Source organism: Choloepus didactylus, chromosome 7, assembly GCF_015220235.1.
Source record: "Choloepus didactylus isolate mChoDid1 chromosome 7, mChoDid1.pri, whole genome shotgun sequence".
NCBI classification, from domain to species: domain Eukaryota; kingdom Metazoa; phylum Chordata; class Mammalia; order Pilosa; family Megalonychidae; genus Choloepus; species Choloepus didactylus.
This window is the reverse complement of record NC_051313.1, coordinates 44,688,363-44,707,224: the sequence shown is the minus strand read 5'-3', so window position 1 is coordinate 44,707,224 and position 18,862 is coordinate 44,688,363. Positions and strand designations below refer to the sequence as shown.

The 18,862-nt window shown below is 37.3% G+C and overlaps 1 protein-coding gene across 3 annotated transcripts in view; it reads right to left on the bottom strand.

Annotated features, from left to right (window-relative positions):
- Positions 1-18,862, bottom strand: part of ATG5 (autophagy related 5) — a 183,884-nt gene that overhangs the window by 74,126 nt on the left and 90,896 nt on the right. The window lies entirely within an intron of this gene.

Here is an 18,862-nt window from a genome sequence, read left to right as displayed (position 1 = left end):
ACATTATCAACCCTAAAAGAAACTCCATACCTAATAACAGCTATTCTCCTTTTTCCCCTCCCCTCTAGCCTGTAGCAATCACTAACCTACTTTCTATTTCTATGGATTTGTCAATTTGGGACATTTCATGTAAACTGAGTCATACAATATGTGGTCTTTCACATCTGTTTTTTTTTTTTACTTGGCACAGCGTTTTCAAGGTTCATCCATGCTGTAGCATGTATCTGTCTCTCATCCCTTTTTCCACCTGAATTACAATGAACGTACAAAGTTTATTTTTTAAGTAATTTAAAATAGAGTGTAAATATACATTAAAGGTATTGTAGCAATTTAGATTAAGAATAACACAAAATTATTTACATATTTGTATACTTTCATATACACAAAGTGCAGATAAACACCACAAAATAAAAAACTCATTATAATTTACTGACAATCTTTTTTACTTTTTTTTTAAATTGCAATTTTTTTGAGATATATTCACACACCATATAATCATCCCAAGAGTACAGTCGTTTACAGATCATCATATAGTTGTGCATTCATCACCACAACCAACATCTGAACATTTCACTGAAGGGTTTTTTTTTTTAAATTCATTTTTATTGCGATATATTCACATACCATGCAGTCATACAAAGCGTACATTCAGTTGTTCACAGTACCATTATATAGTTGTGCATTCATCACCAAAATTAATTTTTGAACATTTTCATTACCACACACACAAAAATAATAAGAATAAAAATTAAAGTGAAAAAGAACAATTAAAGTAAAAAAGAATACTGGGTGCCTTTTTTTTTTTTTTTTTGCCCCCATTTTTCTATCATCCATCCATACACTGGACAAAGGGGAGTGTGGTCCATATGGCTTTCCCAATCACATTGTCACCCCTCATAGCTACATTTTTATACAACCGTCTTCAAGATTCATGGGTTCTGGGTTGTAGCTTGATAGTTTCAGGTATTTACTGTTAGTTATTCCAATTCATTAGACCCTAAAAAGGGTTGTCTATATTGTGCGTAAGAGTGCCCACCAGAGTGACCTCTTGGTTCCTTTTGGAATCTCTCTGCACTGAAGCTTATTTCATTTCCTTTCACATCCCCCTTTTGGTCAAGAAGATGTTCTCCATCCCATGATGCCGGGTCTAGATTCCTCCCAGGAGTCAAAGTCCACGTTGCCAGGGAGATTCACTCCCCTGGGTGACTGAATCATTTTCACCGTATTTATTACTTAATTTATCATGATAAGGACTGCAAAGAAACTCCTAGTACTAAATTATCTTTTAGCATAAACTATAATACTTCAAATTTAAACAGTATGTAAGTAGGTTTCTGAATTAAAAACCCAGTCATCTTCCCTGCCAAACTCCCTATTTGGAAAGACTTCTTTTCAGGGTTTAAGAGATTCCTGAAATCACAGATTTCGATATGTGCTGATATATCAGATTTTAAGCATAAACCACATGCAGGCAAGGCAGTGTTCTGAGATCAGTTCCAGAGGGTATCATTCTCTGCAAAAGGAGGGTGACTGAGGATTACAGAGACAGATACACAATCTCTAACATGCTGCCGCATACAAACAATGTATACTTTTTATCTCAGAGACCGAGGGGATTCAGGGAAAGGTGGGGATGCTCTTAGCTCTGGAAGGGTAAAAGCTGTGGAAAACACTGCAGAGATAGCAGATGGTACAAAAGAGAGAATGCAGTCACCAAATTAGGGCATTCTTGGCCTCTTCAGACTCTACCCCATCCAACCCCCTCCTCCAAAACTAAGTTCCTCAAGTAGCCTCTTGTATGATGGAGAATACTTAACGTTTACAAAAACTGAAAACTGTCCCTGCCTTTTGGGACTCCTCAGTAAGCACAAAGACTCCATCTCTCCCTATATCACCAAGAAATACTCATTCTGTAAACTTGGCATCTCTCATGAGTGCCTGGGGGAGAAGTGAAGAATGACCTGTTGGGCTCTCTAACTCATACAGCAGCTTCTGAACATTGGTCTAGGGTGTGCAGATTCGTTTTTTTCCAATACCTTTATGTGACTGGTGTCAAGATTCTTATTTGGGATTCTTCATTTAAAACAGTAGGTGAAGCTACCCTTAAAAAATGAAAATCCTACTTACCAAATTACAATATTGATCTGATCCTCTAAAAGTCTATGTCATCCATAAGCTTGACTTTTCCCAAGGTTTCTCTCAAGCAAGCATGCACATTTGAAGCAGGGAGAAAATGGTAACAAAGGATGGATACAGTGAATGTGTTCAGGAGACTGGGACTAGTTAATCAATACTGAGTATCAGACTTTAGATCAACATGAGACATAAACAGACATCATATTCTAAAAAAGTACTTTGATTTCGGAAGGTAACAAAAACAGGTAGGAGGTAAAATTAAACAGTAATTTCTACCATGGAAGGGAAAACTTAAATCAAGAGGAAAATAGCTTCCAGATAACAGCCAAAGTTGTGTTTTGTTTTCTTTTTCTTTTCTTTACCAGCATATGACGATAGGGTCCTTTAAGCTGCAAATTCCAAATATAGTATAAAACCAAAGAACACAATCTGTTCCTATTTTGTTCTGGCTCTAACTTTAGACAATACATCATAACTCCTGTAGGGATTCTAAATGCTAATTAAGATACCCTGCATACATAATTGGAGGTGGATACTACAAATTGATATTATTTGAGGAAAGGCTCTGAGAGACTCTTCTAAACCAAAATCTGTGAGTGACATCCCTTTGACTTCAGATAGACCTGAAGAATGAGGCTGGGAAATAAGGGTCCCACCTTCTCAGGATTACAGAGCCACATTTTTTTCCCTTTATTACACAGTAGATTTTTTGGAAAGTATGCCATGATACTTAAAATTAATTATCATAGAATAAAAATAAAAGAAAAGTCATTATGTATCTTTATTTTCCTATTTGGGGACCTGGATGTTTGAGATTGTAAGTATATTTTTTTTCCTTTACCATCCCTGAAATAGCAAGCAAACAAGCCATTGTCGAGAAATCTGACTTATGCACAATCTCTTCACAAAGGACAGAGAACCAATTCAACTAGCAAAATCACCACTCACATCAAACAAGGAAAAACAGCACTGCCTCATCCTTCATAGACATTATAGAAATACACAGAATATTTTGCTTTTCAGGCATTTACACGTAGCACAACAGAAAAATCCTTCAGTTGAATGACCAGTTTCTGTAAAGCTGCTGAAATTATGGCATAAGAGTTACCATTGTTACAAACATAAATGTTTTGCACTCAGGGATATTTTCACATGACACACGAGACAATTAACTAGGTTCATCAGCCTCATCTTCATACTGATTATACTGTAAGCCGTGATTAGGGTGCCTGTGTTGCGTGAGTTTCTAAAGTCTAGATGTAGCAAATCTAACATCTTCATCATTCCTTTTTATAGCGAAATAACTTTCCAATGTTCAGAGATACCACATTTTGTTTATCCATTCATTTATTGGATTATTTTCACTTTTTGGCTATTATGAATAATGCTGCCACCAACACTGATGTACAAATTTTTTGTGTAGACATGTTTTCAATTCTCTTGGGTATATAACTATGTGGGAACTGCTCAGTCTTACGATAGTTCTATGTTTAACCTTTTGAGGACCTATCGGACTGTTTTCTATAATGGCTGCACCATTTTACATCATCACCAGCAAGGTATAATGGTTTTAAATTCTCCACATCCTCTTCAACACTTACTATTGTTCATCTTTTTTATTATAATAATCCTGGTGGATGTGAAGTAGTATCTTGCAGTTTTAATTGGCATTTCTCATGATGACTAATGATGTTGAGTATCTTTTTATGTGCTTATTGGCCACTTATACACTTTCTTTGCAGAAATGTCTATTCAAAACTCCTTTGCCCATTTTTAAATTGGGTTCTTTTTTTATTGTTGAATTATAAGAATTCTTTGTAAACCCCTTATCTGATATATGATTTCCAAGTATATTCTCCCATTCTGTGGGTTGTTGTCTTTTAAGTAACTCCTTTTAAACTCAACCCAAAAATCCTACCTTAAAATAAAATCCCTTTTATACTCAGAAATTTATCTTACAATAAAATTTCTGTAGAACAGATAAATGGCTCCAGGATTTCAATTCAATTTAATGTTACAAGCCCTTTCTCTACCACTTGATTCTTCTCAATACAATTTACTGGCTATCTATTAATACTACTTAGGCTATCATTACTAAATAAAGGAAAAGTTTAGTTGTTTCTTCTTATTGGCCTGTCATAAAAGTCTGTGACAGGTTCTAGGCCTTCTCTGCTCTAATACCCAACTCCAATCTGGGGGGAAGACTCACAGCATATTAGAACTGGAAAGATAGGGAATTTAGAGTCCAGTTAGTCCAGTGCAGTTTCACAGATGACAGTTAAGGGTCCAGATCGTTATGTCCAAGACCAGAATCTTAGTCTTCTGATTCAAAGTTCACAAATATTCACAAATGTTTTAATAGATGCAGCCACAAAACTGCACCTTAATGCTAAAATGTGCTCCTTTGACCAAAGTTCTTTCATATATAAAACAATTATTCTTTCAGTGCTTTTTTTTAATTTGCTTTTAATTTTTTTTTATTGAGATTGTTCACATACCATACAACTATCCAAAGATTCAAAGTGTACAATCAATTGCCCATGGTACTATCATACAGCTGTATATCCATAACCACAATTTTTTTTTCAATTTTTAGAACATTTTCATTACTCCAGAAAAGAAATAAAGACAAAAAAAGGAAACTCAAATCCTCCCATACCCCTAACCAACCCCCTCCATTATTGATTCATAGTTTTGGTACAGTACATTTGTTATTGTTGATGAAAGAATGTTAAAATACCACTAACTGTAGTATATAGTTTGCAATAGGTATATATATAATTTTCCTATATGCCTCTCTATTAACTTCTAGTTACAGTGCCATACATTTGCTGTAGCTCATGAGAGAGATTTCTAGTATTGTACAGTTAATCATGGACATTGTCCACCAGAAGATTCACTGTTTTATACATTGCCATCTTTTAACTTCCAACTTTCCTTCTGGTGACATACGTGGCTCTGAGCTTTACCCTTTCCACCACCTTCACACACCTTTCAGCACTGTTACTTATTCTCACAACATGTTACCATCACCTCTGTCTATTTCCAAACATTTACGTTCAACCTAGTTGAACATTCTGCTCATAATAAGCAACCACTCCCCATTCTTTAGCCTCATTCTATATCTTGGTAACTTAATATTTCATGTCTAGGAGTTTACATATTATAATTAGGTCATATTGGTGAGACCCTGCAATATTTGTCTTATGTGTCTGTCGTACTTCACTCTACATAGTGCCCTCAAGGTTTCTTAATCAACCCATTTTTTTTAAGATGGTTTTGTTCACACACTATACATTCCATCCTAAGTAAACAATTGTTGGTTCCCTGTATAGTCACGTATTTATGTATTCAGCACTATCACCACTATCTACGTAAGGACAGTTCCATTTCTTCCACAAAGAAGGAGGAAGAGTCAAAGAAGGCAGAGAGACAAGAAAAAGAAAAAAGAGACGGGGAAAAAAAAAAACCATGACAGCTAGAAAGCAACCAAGGGAAAGACAGCATTAACCTAAAGTAGAATAAAGAATCAGACAACATCACCAATGTCAGGAGTCCCATACCCTTCCCCTATTCCCCTGCCCCTCGTATGCATTTAGTTTTGGTATATTGCCTTTATTATATTAAAGGAAGCATAATACAATGTTTTTGTTAATTATAGTCTCTAGTTTGCATTGATTGTATTTCCCCCCCAACCCCACCCTATTTTTAACATCTTGCAATGCTGACATTCATTTGTTCTACCTCATGTAAAAACATATTCATACCTTTTATTACAATCGTTTGGCACCTTAAGTTTCCCTGAGTTATACAGTCCCAGTCTTTATCTTCCGTTTTTTGTTCTGGTGTCCCACATGGTCCTAACCTTCCTCTTTCAACCATACTCACAGTCATCTATGTTCAGTGTACTTACATTGCTGTGTACTTACATTGTTTTCCAAACCTCGCTGTCTTTTCCTTTCTGTCTGCAGTGCTTCCTTTAGTGTTTCCTATAGAGCAGGCATTTTGTTGACAAACTCTGTCACTGTCTGTTTGTCAGAGAATATTTTAAGCTCTCCCTCATATTTGAAGGATAATTTTGCCGGATATAGGATTCCTGGTTGGTGGTTTTTCTCTTTCAGTATCTGAAATATATCACCCCACTTCCTTCTTGCCTCCATGGTTTCTATTGTGAAATGTGCACATAGTCTTATCAAGATTCCTTTATATGTGATGGATCACTTTTCTCTTGCTGCTTTCACGATTCCCTATCTTTGATGCTTGATAATCTGATTACTAAGTGTCTTGGAGTATGCCTATTCAGATTTATTTTGTTTGGGATACTCTGGACTTCTTGAATCCGTAATTTTATGTCTTTCATAAGAGCTGGGAAATTTTCATTGATTATTTCCTCTATTATTGCTTCTGCCCCTTTTCCCTTCTCTTCTCCTTCTGGGACACCAATGACATGTACATTCCTCATTTTGTTTTGTCCTCAAGTTTCTGGAGATGTTGCTCATATTTTTCCATTCTTTTCTCTATCTGTTCTTTTCTGTGTAGGTTTTCAGGTGCCTTGTTCTCCAGTTCCTGAGTGTTTTCTTCTGCCTCTTGAGATCTGCTGTTATATGTCTCCATTGTGTCTTTTATCTCTTGTGCTGTGCCTTTCATTTCCATAGATTCTGCCAGTTGGTTTTTTGAACTTGCAATTTCTACCTTATGTATGCTCAGTGTTTTCATTATATGGTTCACCTCTTTTGTCATGTCTTCCCTAAACTTTTTAACTGATTTAGCATTAGTTGTTTAAATTCCTGTAACTCAGTTGAAGTGTAAGTCTGTTCCTTTGACTGGGCCATAACTTCATGTTTCTTAGTATAGGTTGTAGTTCTCTGTTGTCTAGGCATGATTTCCTTGGTTACCCCAATCAGGTTTTCCCAGACCAAAACAGGCTCAGGTCCCAGAAGGAAGAAATATTCAATATCCGGTTTCCCTGAGGGTGTGTCTTAGAAAACTGGTAAACCCTGAGGCCTCAGGTCACTGCTTTTCTGCCCAGCAGGTGGCGCCTGTCAGCCTGTAACTCCAGAGTGGTGTAAGGAGGTGTGGCACTGGCTGTTTCCCCCCAGGCTCTGGGGTCTGGTTCTGAATGGAAGGCAGGTAGTCGAGCTGGGCTCCACCTCTTTCCTCTTAGGGAAGATAGACCCCCTAGGGAAAGGTCATTAACATTTCAAGGTCTCTCTCTGCCTGTGCTATCTCCACCCTTGTCTGGGTCAGAGCACTGGGAACTAAAAATGACTGAGGCTGTCTCCACTGAGCCAAAACAGGGACAGAAAGCCCCCTTCAGGGCCAGTCCGCGGCCACCCTCCAGCTCTCCAAGGTCAGTCATCACCCAAAGCCTGTCTGCTTGTTGGGGATTCATAGCTGCCCTGTATCAAGCAGTCCACGTTTGTTAATTAAAACCCCAGTTGGCACTCAGCTGAGCTGTATTCACGTGCTCTGAGAGAGCTGCTCTCTAGCACTGCCAGGCTCTGCAGCTCGGGCCGTTGAGGGGAGGGGGCTCCTGGCTTGGATCTGCAGTTTCTACTTACAGATTTTATGCTGCAATCTTGGGCATTCCTCCCAATTCAGGCTGGTGTCTGATAAGTGGATGGTCACATTTGTCCCCCTGCAGTTATTCCAGATTATTTACTAGCTGTTCCTTGTTGTTTATTAGTTGTTCTAGGGTGACTAACTAGCTTCCACTCCTCTCTATGCTGCCATCTTCAGTCTTATGCTTTCAGTGCTTTTTATCAAGTGACTTTCCACTATCAGCTATCAAGCAAGAATGTGATAGCTAAATAAAATAGCATACATAAATTATACCCACTGCCTCATCATTAAATCTCCAACACTTAGCATAGTGCATGCATTAGCATTCCTTAGGCATATAATAAATGTTCTTGACTTAATGAATATAATAGAATTCTACAAACATAATTCTCACTTTAAAAACGGGGGTTCTGGAGAACCTAAGATGGCGGCTAAGAGAGACAGGGCAAAAAAACACCTCCATGAAAAATACTAGATAAAAGCCAGAAAGTGACCCAGAACACCAGTTACAGTGATGCACCAGCTGGACAAGGTCTGCTAAATCCACAGGGACAGTGCACTTGGTGAAACCGGGAGTCTGTGATCTGGAACGAGTGAGTAAGCCTGCTGAATATCCAGCAGCCATGCTGCGGTGTGGGGAAACTGTGGGTTGGCATTTGGAGACGGACTAGTTCTTTTTTAAAAAACACAAAAGTGGCTGCAGATACGGCAGCGAGAACCGCACAGTGAAGCGTGGCAGGAATGGGCTGTGCGAATGCCTCAATATATGGCGTGGAAGATAGCCTTTCGCACACCCGCTGCTAATTTTCTTCGAGCGAGGAAGGCAGAGGAGAGCCGAAAGGGGAAAAAACCATGCCCCTTGCAGCCATCTTCCCGGTGGGCTGGGAACACTCCTGCCCAGCACAGGTGCCACAGCCCAGAGCCGCACCAAAAAACCCAGTGTGACAGGAAGTATTTCCAGCAACACATGCACACACCACAATATTAGGCATGGACAACAGTCTTTCATGCACCCACAGCTAATTGTCCTGGACCTGGGAAGGTGGAGCTGTGTGAAAGGGGGAAATTACACGCCCCATTCAGCCATCTTTACAAGAGGCTGGCAATGCCCCTACACAGCCCGGTGGCCCAGAACTTCCCTTGAGGGACGGTGTGCACTTGTGACATAGCACAACCTTCCCTCAGCAGAGGCCCTAGAAGGGCACAGCTTGGAGAAGGGACCCACTCGGAAATCCCAGGGACCATAAGCCAATACCAAAGACTTATGGGTGAGTGGCAGAGACAATCTGTGGCGAGACTGAAATGAAGGTTTAGACTCTTGCAACAGCCTTAAATCTCCAGGAACACCTGGGAGGTTTGAATATTAAAGCTGCCCTCCCTCCCTAACCCCTCAGACACATGCCCCACATTCAGGGTGGAGGGCATCAACAACACACCCAAACTTGGTGCACCAACTGGACTCCACAAGAAGCAGACCCCCACACACCACAAAGACAAAGTTGGAAAGAATTGACTTGAGGGGAATCGGTGACTTGCAGACACCATCTGCTAGTTAGTTAAAGTGTATGCCACCAAGCTGTAGATCTGACAAATTAGAGATTAGTCTCTGAATAATTCTACATATCCTAAAAGAACCCTATCAAGTAAAGCAAATGCCAAGAGGCCAAGAACAATAGAAAATTTTAAAGCTTATGAAAAAACCAGACAATATGGATAACCCAAACCCAAACACCCAAATTAAAGATCAGAGGAGACACAGTGCTTGCAGCAGTTAATCAAAGAACGAAAGACAAACAACGAGAGCATGGCACAGGATATAAAGGACATGAAGAAGACCCTAGAAGAGCATAAAGAAGAAATTGCAAGAGTAAATAAAAAATAGATAATCTTATGGAAATAAAAGAAACTGTCGACCAAATTAAAAAGATTCTGGATACTCATAGTACAAGACTAGAGGAAGCTGAACAATGAATCAGTGACCTTGAGGACCACAGAAGAGAAAATGAAAGAACGAAAGAAAGAATGGGGAAAAAAATCGAAAAAATAGAAATGGACCTCAGGGATATGATAGATAAAATAAAACGTCCAAATATAAGACTCATTTGTGTCTCAGAAGGGGAAGAGAAGGGTAAAGGTCTAGAAAGAGTATTCAAAGAAATTGTTGGGGAAAACTTCCCCAACCTTCTACACAATATAAATACACAAAGCATAAATGCCCAGTGAACTCCAAATACAATAAATCCAAATAAACCCACTCCAAGACATATTCTGATCAGACTCTCAAATGCTGAAGAGAAGGAGCAAGTTCTGAAAGCAGCAAGAGAAAAGCAACTGACCACATACAAAGGAAACAACATAAGAATAAGTAGTGACTACTCAGCAGCCACCATGAAGGTGAGAAGGCAGTGGCATGACATATTTAAAATTCTGAGAGAGAAAAATTTCCAACCAAGAATACTTTATCCAGCAAAGCTCTCCTTCAAATTTGAGGGAGATCTTAAATTTTTCAGACAAACAAAGGCAGAGAGATTTTGCTAATAAAAGATCTGCCGTACTTGAGATACTAAAAGGAGCCCTACGACAGAGAAGCAAAGAAAAGAGAGAGAGAGAAGGAGAAAGATTCAGTACGAAAGAGATTCAATATTGGTTCATTAAAGGACAATAAGAGAGAGGGGGAAAAAATATATCTGACAAACGTAAACCAAAGGATAGGATGGCTGATTCAAGAAATGCCTTCACAGTAATAACATAGAATGTAAATGGATTAAACTCCCCAATTAAAAGATATAGATTTGCAGAATCGATCAAAAAATATGAACCATCAATATGTTGCATGCAAGGGACTCACTGTACGCACAGGGACAGAAAGAAATTGAAAGTGAAAGGATGGAAAAAATATTTCATGCAAGCTACAGCCAAAAGAAAGCAAGAGTAGCAATATTCATCTCAAATAAAACAAACTTTAAATGCAAGGATGTTATATGAGTCAAAGAAGGCCACTACATACTAATAAAAGGGGCAATTCAACAAGAAGAAATAACAATCATAAATGTTTATGTTCCCAATCACGGTGCCACAAAATACATGACACAAACACTGGCAAAACTAAAGGAAGCAATGGATGGTTCCACAATAATTGTGGGAGACTTCAACACATCACTCTCTCCTATAAATAGATCAACCAGACAGAAGACCAAAAAGGAAACTGATAACCTAAACAATCTGATAAATGAATTGGATTTAACAGACATATATAGAACATTGCATCCCAAATCACCAGGATACACATTCTTCTCTAGTGATCATGGAACTTTCTCCAGAACAGACCATATGCTAGGACATAAAACAAGCCTCAATAAATTTTTAAAAAATTGAAATTATTCAAAGCACATTCTCTGACCACAATGGAATACAATTAGAAGTCAACAACCATCAGACTTAGAAAATTCACAAACACCTGGAAGTTAAAAATGAAGGGGAGATGAAAACATTCTTGGATAATCAAAAGCTGAGGAACTTCATCACCAGTGGATCAGTCCTATAGAAATGCTACAGGGAACTGTGCAGGCTGAAAGAAAGGGACACTAAAGAATTGACTGAAACCACATGAAGAAATAAAGATTTCCAGTAAAGATCACATGGTAAATAGAAATACCAATACTACTGTATTTTTGATTTGTAACTCCACTATTTACTTCCTACAGGATCTAAAATACATAAAGTTTAATGATAAATCAGTTGTTTTGGACTCAATGTAAAATACGTAATTTTTGACAAGAACTACATAAAGGTAGGGGAATGGAAGAGTATAGGAACATAGTTTGTATGTCTTATTGAAGTTAAGTTGGTATCAAAGAAAACAAGATTGTTATAGGTTTAGGATGTTAAATTTAGGCCCCATGGTAAACACAAAGAAAGAATCAGAGGATCACAGAGATGAAAAGTAGAGTATGGGTTATGAGAAGTGGGGGAAGGGGCAATGGGGAGTTAATAAGAAATGAATGTAGGGCTTCCGTTTGGGGTGAAGTGAAATTTCTAGTAATGGATGGTGGGAAGGTGGTGGCATTGCAACATTGTGAGTGTGATTATTCCCACTAAATGGAATGCTTGGGAGAGGTTGGAATGGGAAGATTTATGCTGTATATATGTTTCCACAATTGAAAAAAAAGTCTAAATAGATAATTACAATTAAATGCCATAGAGGATCCTGGATGAGATCTAAGAAAAGAGGAGAAAAGGCTCAAAAGGACACAACTGGGACATAAGAAAAAAAATGAAATATAGAATGTAAGCTTTATATCAATGTTAAATTTCTTCAATTTCTTAACTACACTTAATGTGATTACATAAATGAATATTTTTGTTCATAGGAAAAGTATATGTGAATTACATTATTTGCTCAAGGATGTGTGCAATTTGCTCTCATATGTTCAGAAGACAGAGCAATAGATTATGGATGATACGGAGGGAGGGAGGCAGGGAAAAAAAGAAATGGTAAAGTCAAAATATTAAAGTTGGTAGACCTGGGTATTGGTGGAGGGGGGTTGGGGAGGCTGGAGTTCTGTGTATGGAACTTCTATTATTTTTGCAACTGTCCTGTAAGTTTGAATTTATTTCAAAATAAAAAGTTAAAAAAAAAAGTTAAAAAAAAAAAAAACGGGGTTCTAATTCTAGCTGTGCAACCATGGGACTAGAAATGAATCAATTGAAAACTGTCCTGATTTCAACAGAGAAAAACCATGGGCTCAAGAAGCGGTTCTCAACCAGATTTTGCTCCCCCAGGGCCTTCTGGTGACGTCTGGAGCCCTATTTGGTTGCCCCAACTGGACGTGTGTGTGTGTGTGTGTGTGTGTGTGTGTGTGTGTGTGTGTGTGTGTTTGTGTGTTACTTTTCTATAGAAGCCAGGGATACTGCTACATATACTACAATGCACAGGACAGCTCCCCACTACAAAGAATCATCTGACCAAAAATGTCAAACACCTGAGACTAAGAAACCCTGGGCTAAAGGAAGAAAAGCAAATACAAACAATAAAAAGACAGGAAAGGTTAAAAAGTAAAAATTCTTCACATCTATTTATGTAAAAAAAAAAAAAAAAAAAAAAAAAAAACTGGAAAAAGGAACACTCTCGTGCAGGTTATCACTTTATTGCCTCTCAGCTCAATTCACCCTTCAATATATGTACTGCCATAATGGACAGAATTCCTGCAAGCAGTTCTCCTTTACAGTGAGAATGCCATTAAGCTTTCTCTGTAGAGTATGTAAAAGGAACACTGCAGAGGAAGGAAATTCCCTGCAGTTTTCAGCAGCACTGTGGAGTGAGAACTTCAGGTGGAGCGCTACCCAACCCAACCACACATCCAGACAGGCTGTCTAACAGCATCCTTGCAGCCTCAGTATGGCATGGTGATAATCTGCCCTCACAACACAGAAATCAGCACACCAGATGTCTCCAGCCCCTACAGGCACATGGAAGGCCCTTGCCCTTATGGTCACCCTAATTTCCTCTGGAAGCCCAAGCAGGCAGCTTGCCTGCATTTTCCATACAGCCACTACTCTCTCTATAAATCCATGCCAGCAGATGCTGATCACCTCAATTCCACCTGCACTATCCAGAGGGTTGTTGCCTGATTGCCTGATGACTGGAGACCAGCTCCTGCCTGGGCAAAACAGAGTGAACTTCTCTACTCACCCAGTGGACTGAACTATGCCTTTTCCAACGAGATCTGAACCCCAGCCTTAGGGAAGGGCCCCCTTTCCAAGTCTGTCCTCTTTTGCATACTCTGCCTCAGCCCTAGAGTACCATATACAGTATTCTCATATCTTACAGTTACTCTTCTATCAGAGTTTATTAATCCTTTATACAAAACTTATCCTGCTTAACCCACTCTGTGGTTTCTGTCTCCTGACTGGACCCAGACTGATAAAACTATTTTAAAAAAGGTATAAAGATATGATAAAATATCTGTATTAACTAATACTAATTTTTAATCCTAAAAAAAATGTTGTTCTTAAGTATGTAAAGTAGACACTAAAAACACTAACAAAGAATAACTTTAACTGGTAAAAGTTATTAATAAGACTGATAAAAACTGCAGTAAAAGAAAATGAGTGCTGAGAATGAGTATACAATCAAGTGTCGTTTATACTGGATTATCCATTATTTTGTAATATTACTATCTTTTGCCCTACAAAAGAAGTCTAGGAAAACTGGTGTCAAGGGCAGTTACCAATATATATTTAGAATCCAATTACTTCTCTCCGTGTTCACTGCTACAACTTTCCTCTAAATCACTATCATCTCTCACCTGAACTATTGCAACAGACCCCCAAAAGTTCCACTTTTATCCCCTCCACACAGCATTCAGAATGCCCTTTTTAAACATAAATTAAATTGTATCATTAATTAATAAATTTTCAAATGTTGCTCTAATGGACCATAAGGAATGCTTTATGATTCACTTTAACTATATGCATATTTGAAGTTAAGTACTCCAATATTTTAAAGGAAAACAACCCACTATCTCCACCCCACCCTCACAAGGTGTGCAAGTGGTGCGGACTGTTCCCTGCCCAAACTTCACACATAGGTAACCATAAATAATGTCAGTAATAAAATACTTCTGGGGGAATGCGGGTGGGAAGCAATGACGATAGAGGAGGGAGGGATCCTACCAGCATCCCCCCAGGCCCCTGGAAGAACACTACTCTTGCATTCCTCTGAGATCTCATTGCCTACCAATCTGCTTACTAAACTGCAAGTCATACTTCTGTTTTTCTGTTCCTAGAAAATGCCAAGCTTATTCCCATCTCATGGTTTTAGCAGCTTGGAATCCTCGCTTTTCTAATCTTCCTTCCTAACATTCAGGTCTCAACACAAGTGTCACCTCCTGAGAGGATTTCCCTCATAATCCTAACTGAAGTGGTCCCACTCCACAATCATTCCCTATATCATTTCCCATTTTCTTCTAAGCAATTTAGTGAGGTTGTTCCTCATTTTAAAGGAGAAAAAACTGTGGTCCAAAGAAGGTAAATAATTTGCCCATGGTTATCAGGCCAGTAGATTCTCAGTGATGCTAACAAGTTGCAGAAAATTTTCAGTTATATTTTTATAGATGAAAGCACTGTCTGTTTGGTAAAATCCAAAGTTCAGCCAATTCAATGACTTATGATTAACAGGAATCTGGGAAATTGTTAATGAATGAAATGTACATATTACCAAAAATTCCTGGGTTTTATGCTTCAAAGTTCATGGTTAAGTATAGTAATTTAAAAACTCTTGTCCCTTTTGTCACAGATTACAAAACTGAACAGAAAGTAGTAGCTGTGGAAAAATAAATACTATTGGTTTCAACATGTTCATTAAGGCATAATTTTCCAATGAGTACACAGAGAAGTAACACTGTGATAATCAATTAAAAACATCACTCAATTAAAGCATCAATCACTCTTAAGATAAAGACAATGAGTGAAACTAGAAAATTCATAGTTCAACTTCTAGCTACCAGGATTGTTCAAGTGGAGTTTTCTACAGCATTAGATTTGTTATAGCAACTCATTCATTGTCAAAACAAAGTTGGTTCTTGAAACATCTCAAAATGTGGCCCACCCAATATTTTATAAAGCATACTTTATCACATCCTATGAGTTCATTTTAGACTAAATATTATTTTAAATGTATCCAGTAGCTTTTAGTGATGTGAAATACATAAAGTATCATACAAGACACAAACATTTAATCATGATTCCCAAGAATCCTTAACAATAAAAATGAGAATACATTCACTAAAATTTAAAATTATTCTAAAATTATGCATTTATAACTCCAATATCTGAATCCTACACAGTATTCTTTTGAATAGTAGTGGCTAAGAGTAAATGATGATAAAGTATGGGGGGGGGCTTCTTCTAAATGTAAAGCCCCTTTCCTCTTTAATTCAACAAGCCTATGAAGTTGTCTCCCATCTCTTCCTACTTCCTAGACTCACATTACAGGTGGACAACTGTAAATATCTTTTATCTTTCCAAAAAGTATATAAAGATATTTTTAAAATCCTACATAAAAATAATTTGATTTTAAAAGAAATGAAAAGTAAATGCAGGCTAATATATCTGTAGAAAGAAAATCTAAGGATTAACAAAAACAAGGAGCTAGTTTAAGAAAAATAGCCACAAAATCCTGAAGTTAGGTCTTGAATGTGGCTTACAGTGACTTGAAATGAAGTGAAATCTTTTTGATAAATCTTGTATGGAAATCAACTCCAATTAGAAACACTGTTTGGAACATTTTATTGGTATTCTTCTAATAATGGAAAAGACAGAAATGAATCTAAATATGAAAGAGCTCCAGGAACTCAAGAATAGCTTGGCTCCTAAATGGACCCTGTTGGAAGAAATGCTTCTTAATTAGAAAGCCACTTTGAAGATAATAATCAGGACCTGACTGAATAAGCTGCATCTTTAAATGAACCAACCCATTTATCTTGTACTCATTTTTTTGTGTGGGCTGTTTGGTTTTTTAGCGTTTGGGTAAAAATCTTACAACTCTCTGAATGCTAATCAAAACAGTGGCATAAACAGTTTTATAATATTTAAATGTGATTTTCATATAAAAGGATCTCTGAATCTTCTACAGCTTCTAAAATAGCAAAAAAGTAAAGGCATGTGATACATAACAAGAAACTAGCACTGCTGTAAAACTGTACTGACTTTGGTTCAGGAAATAATACCCTTAATATGTTGAATTCTAACAGTCAGAATTAGTCATCACAGCCATCACAGCCACTAGTCAGGACTAGTCTGCAGAGGCAGAGATGGAGTAAACAGAACACTGGGGCCAGGGGTGGGGGTCTTGAAATCCTGAAATTTTCAATACAACTAATTTCCAGACCTTCATTTAAAAAGCACATGATGTTTGGGAAGAAGTAACCAATTAAGCCAGTATTAACTACTTATTTTTGAGCTAAAATGTGTATCTGGCCATCCAGACCATAGAAAGATAATGAAAGAATGGGACAAGGACAAGCTAAATTAGAGGTAAGAAAGAAGTACTATTAAGATACCCAGATCTAGATCAAGAACTAAATGAAAGGAAACAGAAGAGGGAAAAGAAAAAATATAGACGATACATGTTACCTATTTTTAAAAAGCAACATACCATTGATTCATTTGTCTTTCAATAGTCACCTCAGCAAAAATAAAATAGCCACCATCATCCAGAAACAATTAAGGCAAAATTTACAAGTAATAGTTTAAATCATTAAGCTTACATATAAGAAGTGGTAACTGGTTAAAATAAATGTTTAATTTGTTTATATGCCACATTCCTTTTGTTTAAAAAAGAATATCGTTCCAAACACAGTCCAATGAATCATTATAATAACTGAACACACTTCTTGTGAAGGGCTGAGTTGCTAGAATTGATAACCTCTTAAATGGGAAGGCTTAGATACAGGTCTGGCTGGTGTGAAGACAGTGATCCTCTGCATTACTTCTCTCTAGGTTCTCAACCGGGGTGATTTAGTCCCCAAGGGAATATCTCATAATGTCTGAAGAAATTTTTAATTGTCATGATGGGGGAGAGGGGTACTGGCATGTAGTGAGTAGAGTCCAGGAATGTTGCTGAACATCCTACAATGCATAGGTCAGCCAACATAGCAAAGAATTATTTGGTCCAAACTGTCAACGGTGCTGGAGTTGAGAGATCCTGACCCAGAGCAGAGGTTCTCAAATTTTAGTACACATCATAATCACCTGAAGGGCTTGCTGAAACAGGTTGCCTGGCCATACCCCAGAGTTTCTGATCCAGTGGGTTTAGGGTGAGGCCTGAAAATGTGCATTTCTTATAGGTTCCCAGGTAATGCCTTTTTCTTCCTGCCCAGGGTCTACACTTTGAGAACCACTGCTCCAGAGAAAGCTGATGAGAAGCTAACTGACAGAACAAAAAAGGATTAGGAAAACTAAGTACACCTAGAGGACGTTCTGTTCTCTTAGGGAGATGTTCCAAAACAAAAGATTCATTCAAAAACAAAACAAGTTAAACTATATATGCCTGCATGTATCTGTATATGCCTGTGTGTCTCTTTTTTTAAGGGATAAAAGAAGAATCCTGATGTAAACTCAAACAGTAATGACAGGTCCTAACTTCAAAGTGAGAATCATTGATTAGACAAATTTTTATCTGCATTTCCTCTATATATAGTGTTATCAACATTCCTAAGGAAAAGCTTCTTGCACCTTCCCAAACTTAACTTCTAAAAAATGACACTATCTTAGGAAGCCATAAGTTTTAAAAAGTTCTTTAAACTGGACCAAATATAAAACAAAAGATATGATAAAGCAGTCTTTCACTCTAAATGATAAAAATTTTATTTTAAAAGGGCATTACAAAGCTACACTTCTGCATTTCTGTAAACTATTTTAAGCGTTCATTAAAAAAATATTTTCAATTACTAATCAACTTACTCATATAGAGATTTATAAGTATATCAACTGAATCTCATTTGCAACAATGTATTCCCTATCATTTTTTAACTCTGGGATATATGACCATTCACTGTTATTAACAGATTCTTGCCAACAAGCCTATCTTAGTATAATTTTTACTGTATTGTGAAATAACTCTCCAAAAATTTTTACTGTTTTATTATCTATATTTACTGCCAAGTCTATCCAAAGCACCTATAAGAGACTATGATCCAAATTATCACAAAATTTATTTATTCATTTAAATCATGTAACTTAAAGAGCAATCTTTCTCCAGAAGCCTAGCAAATTACCTTTATGGCCTTATGTCAAAAAGCCAAACGCATAGACTTTTTAAGATTTCCACCATTATTTTAATTACAGAAAGTAGAACACTGAGAGACTGATTTGAAACATGTAATGTATATAGTAAAATGCTTGTTTGTTCCAAAGTAAAACTTAATTGAATGTTCAAGCAGTTACAAATTTGCTTTAAGTAACTTTCTTAAAAAATTGTACAAGACCCACTTTTTTTTTTTTTTAATAAAAAAGTTTTATTGGAACACAGTCACTCCCATTCTCTTAGAAATTGTCTGTGGCTGCTTTCACAACTACAACAGCAGAATTGATTTAGTTTGTGATAGACTCTGTCTGGTCTGCAAAGCCTGAAATATTTATTATCTGGTCTTTACATAAAAAG